Below are 10,922 nucleotides of genomic sequence, written 5' to 3' on the forward strand. Positions count from 1 at the left end.
CTTCAAGTTGAAATTCATCCAGTTGATCAGATGAGCTCGATGACCATTTTAGTCCCTTGGCTCCATGAATTTACATCTCCTAACCGATGACAATCTTTTGCTTCTCTGTCGACCTCATAAAAAATTGGGTCGTGGATGGCTGTTTGGTCAGAATTTTCAATGATTTGGATTTTTAAGGCAGTTGATGGTGTGTTTGCTAATTTCTAATGTAGAGTGAGCCTCGCACTAATAGCTTATATAGGAGAGGTTGTTACCACGAGCCTCTCTCATGCCCCTATCATTGATTCAATGGTGGTGTCAAGGTGGATGGAAATGTCAGATTTTGAAATGATGGATGTCAATGTTGAATCAATTGGAGGGGCACAAAGCCCACCCTCGAGGTACTATTCCTTGACTCTCCTTTAGATCTTGTTTTCTTGTCACTCAGCTGGCGCAATTTTGGAAAAATGTTTTGCAGCGGTTGCCAGCCCTCATCGCGTCTACTTTGTGATTTTAAAACTCGATCTAAAATGGGAGCCCTCATCTAGCACCTTCGTCTGGTGTTGCTCTGGTATTGCATAAATTTTTTCCATCGACATGAATCTCCCAATGAATGCCTACCCTTGGACCCTCTCTTAGATCACCTTCTTCGATCACTCGATCGACACAATTACAGAAGAGACTTGGCACCGATTGCCATTCTACACTGTGTCTATTTTGCGATTTCGAAGTTGATCTAATGGTGAGCCCTTGTCTATAGCCATGAGGTGGGTGCTTGGTGCTCTAGCAATTTTTTGTGTGCCTATCATGGCTACAATGGGAGAGGTGGTTTTTGTGAGCCTCTCTCGTGCCCCCCTCATTGATTCAATGCCGACGTCAGAGCGGATGGATATGTTAGATTTTGAAATGGTGGATGCCGACACTAAATCAATTAGAGGGGCATGAAGCCCACCCTCGAGGTGCTATTCCTAGACTCTCTTTTAGATCATGTTTTCTTGTCACTCAGCTGGTGCAATTTTGAAAAAAGGTTTGGTAGCAGTTGCCAGCCCTCACCACATCTACTCGGTGATTTTAAAACTTGATCTAAAATGGGAGCCCTCGTGTAGCACGTCCGTCCAGTGTTGCTCGAGTATTGCATAAATTTTTGCCATTAGGGTGAATCCCCAAACAAATGCCTACCCTTGGACTCTCTCTTAGATCACCTTCTTGGATCACTTGACCGACGCAATTACGGAAGAGAAATGGCAGCGGTTGCCATTCTATAGCGTGTCTGTTCAACAATTTCGGAGTTGATCTAATGGAGAGCCCTTGGCTAGCCATGAGGTGGGTGCTCGGCACTCTAGCAATTTTTTGTGTGCCTATCATAGCTACATTGGGAGAGGTGTTTGCACGAGCCTCTCTCATGCCCCTCTGATTGATTCAATGTCAATGTTAAGGTAGATGGATATGTCAGATTTTGAAATGGTGGATGCTGACGTTGAATCAATTAGACAGGCATGAAGCCCACCCTCGAGGTGCTATTCCTTGACTCTCCTTTAGATCATGTTTTCTTGACACTTAGCTAGCGCAATTTTAGAAAAAGGTTTGGCAGCGGTTGCCAGCCCTCACCGCATCTACTTGGTGATTTTAAAACTTGATCTAAAATGGGAGCCCTCGTCTAGCACCTTCGTCCAATGTTGCTCGGGTATTGCATAATTTTTTGCTATCGGCACAAATGCCTACCCTTGGACTCTCTCTTAGATCACCTTCTTCAATAACTTGACCGATGCAATTACGGAAGAGACTTTGTAGCGGTTTCCATTCTATAGCACGTCTGTTCAGTGATTTTGAAGTTGATCTAATGGCAATCCCTTGTCTATCCATGAGGTGGGTGGTGGGCGCTCTAGCAAAAAATTTTGTGTGCCTATCACGGCTAAAATGGGAGAGGTGGTTGTCATGAGCCTCTCCCGTGCCCCTCTTATTTATTCAACGCTGGTGTCAAGGCAGATGGAAATGTCAAATTTTGAAATGGTGGACGGCAACATTGAATCAATTGGAAGGGCATGAAGCCCACCCTCGAGGTGCTATTCCTCGACTCTCCTTTAGATCATGTTTTCTTGTCACTTAGCTGGCGCAATTTTGAAAAAAGGTTTGGTAACGGTTGCCAGCCCTCATCGCATCTACTTGGTCATTTTAAAACTCAGTCTAAAATGAGAGCCCTCATCTAGCACCTCCATCCAGTGTTGCCATTCTACAGCATGTCTGTTTAGCGATTTCAAAGTTGATCTAATGGTGAGCTATTGTCTAGCCATGAGGTGGGTGCTGGGCACTCTAGCAATTTTTTGTGTGCCTATCATGGCTACAATGGGAGAGGTGGTTTCCGCGAGCCTCTCCCATGCCCCTCTCATTGACTCAATGCCGCTATCAAGGCGGATGGATATGTCAGATTTTGAAATGGTGGACATCGACGTTGGATCAATTAGAGGGGCATAAAGCTCACCCTCGAGGGTGCTATTCTTGGACTCTGCTTTAGATCATGTTTTCTTGTCACTTAGTTGGCACAATTTTGGAAAAAGGTTTGGCAATGGTTGCCAGCCCTCACCACTTCTACTTGGTGATTTTAAAACTTGATCTAAATTGGGAGCCCTCATCTAGCAGCTCCATCTGGTGTTGCTCGAGTATTGCATAAATTTTTGCTATCAGTGCGAATCCCCCAATGAATGCCTACCCTTGGACCCTCTCTTAGATCACCTTCTTCGATCACTCGACCGATGCAATTCTGGAAGAGACTTGGATGTGGTTGCTAGTCTATAGCGCTTCTATTGAGCAATTTCAAAGTTGATCCAATGGCAAGCCCTTGTCTAGCCATGAGGTGGGTGCTTGGCGCTCTAGCAAATTCTTGTGTGCCTATCACGGCTACAATGGGAGGCTTTGATAACAAAAGCTCTCAGCGACCCTCCCCAATAGAATCAGTGCTGGTGTTCGAGAAAGACATGTTATTCAGATTTCAAATATTGGCACCAACATCATTTCTATTGGAAGGGCCATGAAGCCATCCCGATTTTTCTATGCGAGGGCTCTCTCCCTAGAGTTGTTCTCTTCGCAACAACTTCTTTGGCACAAAATTTTTAGAATGGTTTGGCAGTGGTCGTTGTTCCAATGGTGTCATTGTGGTGGTTGCCTGGGCAGCAATCTAAAGGGCAAGCTGTCATCTAACAGTTGGGCTACGCATCATGAGTGACAAGGGAGCCTTTGTTATCGAAAGCTCCCCATGGCCATTTGATTAGAAGAGCCATTGCTTGTGTGAGCAAGGATGAATGTAGCCTCGGATTCCAAATGAAATCAACGACATCGGATCTATATATAAGAGCGGAATGAAGTAGTAGCCCATTTTCTATTTATGGCTCCCCAAAGTTGCTCTTCTTTCTCACTCCATCAGCACAAATTCGAGAGTTATTCGATAGAAGTTGTTGTTCCAATGTGTCGTTGCGGTGATCTCGAGAGCGATGCTAAGGGCGGGAGCTTGTATCTAGAATTTGGGATGTTTGTGCAAGCGAGCAGGGGAGCTTCTCTTATCAGAACCTCTCCGTGGCCTTGGAATATAGACCCAATGCCAACAATATCGATGGGTACGAGCCTTGGATTCTAAATTTGTTCATAGCTAACATTGGTTTTTGTGAGAGATGGGTACTAAAGCACATCCTGATTGCTACGCGAGAGCTCTCTAAGGTCGCCTCTATGCCAACTCGAATGACACAACATTTGGAATGGTTCAAGAGTGGTTGTCATTCCAATGTGTCATCGGGGGATGTGCTTGTTGGTGAGTGTATGGAGTTTTATCTTTTAGCCAAGTGCTCCATCTCTTGGCACGTTCTATCATTACATTTTTATCCTGCCTGGACAACAAGAAGGAAAGAGATGGTTGCATGGGTGCATTGCTCGACGTCCCTAATTTCATCAAGGGTCCACTCTCCACCCTAAGTTTTTGCCAATTGGTAGAGCCTTGGGATTGAGAGGGGCGCAAGCGAAAGGTTTTGTTGCCGCATAATTTATTCACTAGTGTGTTCTCGGTGTGTGCTCACCTCTTCACTATCTCATCCTACAGAAGTGCATGGCACTGTCGTGACAGCTTTTGTGGTCCAGGCTAGTAGAAGCATAGAGTATTATCGATAATTTTTATTTGGATGTGGAAACTCTCCATGCCCTTTCCTGCCCTTTGCAATCCAAAGAGTTGCGCCTCATGGGTTCTACAGGAGATACTCTTCTTTAGCTTCCCCCAAAAGAGAGCATTCGGTGTTGGCATTGTGTGGACTCGGTCACGTGCATGGTGTACATCTTTGCATTATGACTCTACTGTGACCATTTGTGATTTGAGCATTTTGGGGGAACAGGTTTCGTACAAGATGTTCTTCTTAGGCTCCTATGAACCAGATTGCTCATCTTTGCAATGCTCCGACAAGTGCAGGCCCAACGTGTCTGTCTAGGGGAAGAAATTGCATGAATGATTTTTGCCGAGATGTGGGTGCTCGCGGGTGGTTCCCTCGTGGTGTAGTTCTTCAGTATGTGCATGTGCATGAGATTGAAGCTTGTCCGACAATGCTAGTGTGAGTGTTCACCCGTAGGAACTTTTTTGTACCTGCGCTAGCAGATCACGTGTCATGGGGAATGGTTAGCTAGGTTGTGCTAGGAAAGGAGATATTTGCCAGAGGTTAGACATGTCTGTGTATGCAAGTGGGCTCTCATCACCTATAAATGTATGGAGGGGGTGTTATACACAATGCCCTTGAGTGGCCTTATAATTGAGGTGGTCGTGTGCATAGTGATGCCCCCACCAATCACATAACCAGCCATGTTTTTGACTTGCATGGCCCTTCACCCTTCAGCACGGTGGTCTCCGTTGGCACTTTGACAACCAGCTCTTCATCATGGGAAAATGTTTGTTGTGATCGAGAAGGATTTTGTCTATGTGGGTGCACCTCAATAGGCATGTACGAGGCATATGCCTGGGAAATGGATGTCTCTGAGTGGCCTTACAATTGAGGTGGCTACGTGCATGGTGCATCTTGTACAGACTCGAGGCTCCTTTCTGAGTAGTGGTGACAGCGAGTTTGAGGGTAAACGGTTCCGTATGGGATGTTCTTCCCAAGTGCCTATGAATCGAGGTTCCTTGTTCAGCCCTCTCCAGTCGATGATGGGACACTTTCCTCTTGTGTGAAATCTTTGAGCGTTGTGAGTCCTACATGTGCTATGAATGTCATTCTTATTGCTTGTGTGGCAGATTATGTTTGGATGCTTGACGGAGCAAATGCAAATTTTGGTTTCCAATCGCGGCAGGCATCCCTTGGCTATAGCAGGTCTTGGGGGTCCCCTCATTGTTAGAAGCTACCTAGTTGAACCTGCCAGTAGTCATATGCTTGTCCCAAAGATTAAGCCATGCATGTCTAAGTACAAACTATTTTAGACTATGAAACTGTGGATGGCTCATTAAATCAGTTATAGTTTCTTTGATGGTACTTTGCTACTCAGATAACCATAGTAATTCTAGAGCTAATACGTGCACCAAATCTTGACTCTCAGAAGGGATGCATTTATTAGATAAAAGGCCAGTGCGGGCTCGCCCACTATTTCGATGATTCATGATAACTCAATGGATCGCATGGCCTTTGTGCTGGTGACGCTTCATTCAAATTTCTGCCCTACCAAATTTCGATGGTAGGATAGAGGCCTACCATGGTGGTGATGAGTGATAGAGAATTAGGGTTCAATTCTGGAGAGGGTGCCTGAGAAATGGCTACAACATCCAAGGAAGGCAACAGGCACGCAAATTACCCAATCCTAACATGGGGAGGTAGTGACAATAAATAACAATACTGGGCTCATCGAGTCTGGTAGTTGGAATGAGTACAATCTAAATCTCTTAATGAGGATCCATTGGAGGGCAAGTCTAGTGCCAACAGCCATGGTAATTCCAGCTCCAATAGTGTATATTTAAGTTGTTGCAGTTAAAAAGATCGTAGTTGGACCTTGGGTCATCATGGTCGGTCTGCCTTCTGGGTGTGCACTGGCCCTCACGTCCCTTCTGCCGGCGGCATGTTCCTGGCCTTAATTGGCTGGGTCGTGGTTCTGGCACCATTACTTTGAAAAAATTAGAGTGCTCAAAGCAAGCCTATGCTCTGAATACATTAGCATGGAATAACGCGATAGGAGTTTGGTCCTGTTCCGTTGGCCTTCAGGACCGGAGTAATGATTAATAGGGACTGTTGGGGGCATTCCTATTTCATTGTCAGAGGTGAAATTCTTGGATTTATGGAAGATGAACCACTACGAAAGCATTTGCCAAGGATGTTTTCATTAATCAAGGAGGAAAGTTGGGGTCTTGAAGATGATCAGATACTGTCCTAGTCTCAACCATAAACGATGTCGACTAGGGATCGACGAATGTTGCTCTAAGAACTCCGCCAGCACCTTCTGAGAAATCAGAGTGTTTGGGTTCCAAGGGGAGTATGGTTGCAAGGCTGAAGCTTAAAGGAATTGATGGAAGGGAACCACCAAGAGTGGAGCCTGCGGCTTAATTTGACTCAACACGGGGAAACTTGCCAGGTCCAGACATAGTAAGGATTGACAGATTGAGAGCTCTTTCTTGATTCTATGGGTGGTGGTGCATGGCCATTCTTAGTTGGTGGAGCAATTTTTTTGGTTAATTCCATTAACGAATGAGACCTCAGCCTGCAAACTAGCTATGCGAAGGTTCCCCTTCGTGGCCAGCTTCTTAGAGGGACTATGGCCTCCTAGGCAAGGGAAGTTTGAGGCAATAACAGGTCTGTGATGCCCTTAGATGTTCTGGACCACACGCACGCTATACTGATTCAACCAACAAGTTTCTCTACCTGGCCTGAAAGGTTTGGGAAATCTTGCCAAATTGCATCATGATGGGGATAGACCATTGCAACTATTGATCTTCCACGAGGAATTCCTAGTAAGTGTGAGTCATTAGCTCACATTGACTCATCCCTGCCCTTTGTACACATCGCCCATTGCTCCTACCGATCGAATGATTTGGTCAAGTGTTCAAATTGTGGCAACGACGGTGGTTCCTGTCGGCAATTTCATGAGGAGTTCATTGAACCTTATCATTTAAAGGAAGGAGAAGTCATAACAAGGTTAACGTAGGTGAACATGTGGTAGGATCATTGTTAGTTTGAGACCCTAAATCATGTAGGCGATGTGTAGACACTTGGCCCTGCAGTGATGTGCTAGACAGCCAAGCTACGGGTCTAGCACCATTGAGGTCGAGGGTCACATCGAATGCTGTGATTGAAAGCATGGCTTCCCTGTGGGGCGAAGAAGAGACTCGGATGTAATCTGGATTAGGATTGGTGCCTTCAAATGTTGTCCACGTCGAAGTGACAGGTCTTTGCTCAGTTGTAGTTCAGAGGGGGTCCGGGCCTCATCCCCCATTGAGATTTCATGGTCTGATCATGTGCGTAGTGCTATACCAGGGATCCGTCATTTTGACTGCAGCAAGTCAGGACTGCCGCAACCCCCCGTTGCCTTGCCCAGGTGTGTTCACTCGTTGCTTGGAGCGTTCTATGTTTAGGATGGGTCCACTCGCATGATTTGCGAGGCAGGGGCCCCGTCCACTGACACGGCTCTTCCATGCATCGCCTCCCACATTTGTGAGGTAATGGGGCGGGGACACACCACAACGTTCCTCGTCATACCCATTGGGTGCTCAGGGTTCAAGATGTGTCAACACCCAACACATGGGTGCATCGTGCACCTTAGAAATCCAAAGAAAGAAGTGTGAGCTAGCACCTTGCACGCTTGGGTCATCAAAAGACAAAAACATAACAAAATCATGGCTCTCAGCAAGGAATATCTTGGCTCTTGCCACGATGAAGAATGTAGTGAAATGTGATACTTAGAGTGAATTGCAGAATCCCATGAATCATCAAGTCTTTGACAACAAGTTGTGCCTGAGGCCTCGGCCCAGGGCACGTCTACTTGGGCGTCAGGCTACAAAATTTTTCCCTCCCTAGCAAGGAGCAGAGATGGCTATCCATGTCTGCAAGTGGCATGCAGTCGGCTCAAAAGAGCATGAGGTCTGTCGATCCGTCGCGACGAGTGGTGGCTCGCAAAGGCATGTGTTGGTTTGCAGTGATCAAATGATTCCTCACGAGGAACTTTATTCTAGGCTTAGTGGCCAACTGCAGTGCAGGCATTGCTGCATCTCTACCACATCCCTAAGTCAGGCGTGAGTACCCACTAAGTTTAAGCATATCAATAAGTAGAGGAAAAGAAACTTACCAGGATTCCCCTAGTAACGGGGAGCGAACCGGGAAGAGCCCAGCATGAAAATCAATGGCTGCGCCTATCAAATTGTAGTCTGTAGAAGTGTCCTTAATGACAAACTAGGCCCAAGTCCCCTAGAAGGGGGCGCCAGAGAGGGTGAGAGCCCCGTCGGGCCCAGACCCTATCGTACCACAAGGCACTATCGACGAGTCAAGTTGTTTGGGAATGCAACCCTAATCGGGTGGTAAATTCTGTCCAAGGCTAAATACGGGCAAGAGATCGATAGCGAACAAGTACCATGAGGGAAAGATGAAAAGGACTTTGAAAAGAGAGTTAAAGAGTGCTTGAAATTATCGGGAGGGAAGCAGATGGAGGCTGGCGATGTACCCTGGTCGGATGCAGAACGGTGTGAGCCAGTCCGCCACTCAGTTCGGGGGACATGCCAGCGCGGGCTGTCGCGGTAGCATAAGCGTGACCTTCTGGTCACACAAACAATTCCATCGCGATGGTCGAGGAGCGAAGAACGTGCCTTTACGGTGAGCTCTCGAGCACCTGTGCGCTCATGGCACTGACCAGCGGGCTTTCCATCCGACCCATCTTGAAACACAGACCAAGGAGTCTAACATGTGTACGCGTTGGCTAGTTGGGAAAACCCACGAGGCACAAGGAAGCTGACTGGATCCCCTCTCGGGGGGTGCACCACTGACTGACCCTAATCTTCTGTGAAGGGTTCAAGTGTGAACACACCTATTGGGACCCGAAAGATGGTGAACTATGCCTAAGCAGGGTGAAGCCAGAGGAAACTCTAGTGGACGCCTGCAGCGATACTGACGTGTAAATAATTCATCTAACTTGGGTATAGGGGTGAAAGACTAATCAAACCGTCTAGTAGCTAGTTTCCTCCAAAGTTTCCCTCAAGATAGCTAGAGCTCATGTGTGAGTTTTATAAGGTAAAGCAAATGATTAGAGGCATCGAGGGCATAATGACCTCGACCTATTCTCAAACTTTAAATAGGTAAGTCGGCACAGCTGCTCTATTGAGCTGCGCCATAGAAACATGATCTCCAAGTGGGCCATTTTTGGTAAGCAGAACTGGCGATGTGGGATGAACCGAAAGTCGAGTTACGGTGCCAAATTGCATGCTAACCCAGATCCCAGAAAGGGTGTTGGTTGATTAAGATAGCATGACGATGGTCATGGAAGTCGAAATCTACTAAGGAGTGTGTAACAACTCACCTACCAAATCAACTAGCCCCAAAAATGGATGGCACTGAAGCACGCAACCTATACTCGGCCGTCAGGGCAAGTGAAAGGCTTCGATGAGTAGGAGGACGCAGGGGTTGTTGCAAAACCTTGGGCGTGAGCCTGGGTGGACCGGCCCCTGGTGCAAATCTTGGTGGTAGTAGCAAATATTCAAATGAGAACTTTGAAGACTAAAGTGGGGAAAGGTTCCATGTGAATAACACTTGGACATGGGTTAGTCAATCCTAAGAGATGGGGAAACCCTGTTTCAAGGGCGCACTTTGTGTGATCATCGAAAGGGAATCAGAAAAACTCTCCCAGGTGCCAAATTTTGAGTGGGTGGGGTTTTGTGAAAATTTCTGCGAGGGCGAAGAAATCTCCCAAGTGCCAAATTCTCGGTGGGTGGGGTTTGCAATTTTTGTTGGGGCGGAAAAATCTCCCAAGTGCCACATTTCGGGTGGGTGGGGTTTTGTAAAAATTTTTGCGAGGGAAAAAAAATCTCCCAAGTGCCAAATTCCCAGCGGGTGGGGTTTGCAATTTTTGCGAGAGCGTAAAAATCTCCCAGGTGCCAAATTCCTAGCAGGTGGGGTTTGCAATTTTCGCCAGGGCGAAAAAATCTCCTTAGTGCCAAATTCTCGGTGGGTAGGGTTTGCAATTTTTGCGAGGGCATAAAAATCTCTCAGGTGCCAAATTCCTGGCGGGTGGGGTTTGCAATTTTCTGCCAGTTTCCCAAGTGCCAAATTTTGGGCAGGAGGGAGGGATTTTGTAGAAATTTCTGCCAGGGCAGAAAAATCTCCCAAGTGCCAAATTTCGGGCGAGTGGGGTTTTATAAAATTTCCATGAGGGGGAAAAAAATCTCGCAAGTCCCAAATTCTGAGCTGGTGTGGTTTGTGATTTTCGGAAGGGCAGAAAAATCTCCCAAGTGTCGAATTCCTGGCTGGTGGGGTTTTGTAATTTTTGCGAGTGCAAAAAAGTCTTCCAAGTACAAATTTTGGGCGGGCAGGGTTTCATAATTTCCAAGTGCCAAATTTTGAGCGAGTGGGGTTTGTAAATTCCACGAGGGCGAAAAAATATTCTAAGTCCAAATTTTGAGCGAGTGGGGTTTGTAAATTTTTGTGAGGGCAAAAAAATCTTCCGATTGCAAAATCTAGGCGGGTCCCCGGGTTTTGTAATTTTTACGAGGGTAGAGGACTCATGTACGTGATCCAAAATTGGTCAACTTATTTTTTTGGTTAATGCCCAAAGTTTTGAACTCAAATTGAGTTGGCTACCCTGACTCAAATGGCCTTTGAATTTTTTGCACAACCCATGTCACCGTGCTCGACTTGATTCTAAGTGCCCTGAGTCATGTACATGGTCCAAAAGAGGTGAACATTTTTTTTTTGGGTTAATGCCCAAAGTTTTCAACTTGAACCGTGTCGGCAACCCTG

At 46.4% G+C, this 10,922-nt stretch overlaps 1 non-coding gene and 2 pseudogenes across 1 annotated transcript; all 3 read left to right on the forward strand.

Annotated features, from left to right (window-relative positions):
• The first annotated feature begins 5,341 nt into the window (after positions 1 to 5,341).
• On the forward strand, positions 5,342 to 7,151 carry LOC149578903 (18S ribosomal RNA; annotated as a pseudogene).
• A 667-nt stretch (positions 7,152 to 7,818) lies between these two features.
• On the forward strand, positions 7,819 to 7,972 carry LOC149578904 (5.8S ribosomal RNA). The gene has a single exon (XR_016358199.1). It is a non-coding gene; the product is annotated as a 5.8S ribosomal RNA (ribosomal RNA).
• Positions 7,973 to 8,196: 224 nt separating this feature from the next.
• Positions 8,197 to 9,955, forward strand: LOC149578905 (25S ribosomal RNA; annotated as a pseudogene).
• The last annotated feature ends 967 nt before the right edge of the window (positions 9,956 to 10,922 follow it).

Source organism: Cupressus sempervirens, chromosome 1 (assembly GCF_028749045.1).
Source record: "Cupressus sempervirens isolate cs-2001-9-10 chromosome 1, ASM2874904v1, whole genome shotgun sequence".
In the NCBI taxonomy this organism is placed as follows: domain Eukaryota; kingdom Viridiplantae; phylum Streptophyta; class Pinopsida; order Cupressales; family Cupressaceae; genus Cupressus; species Cupressus sempervirens.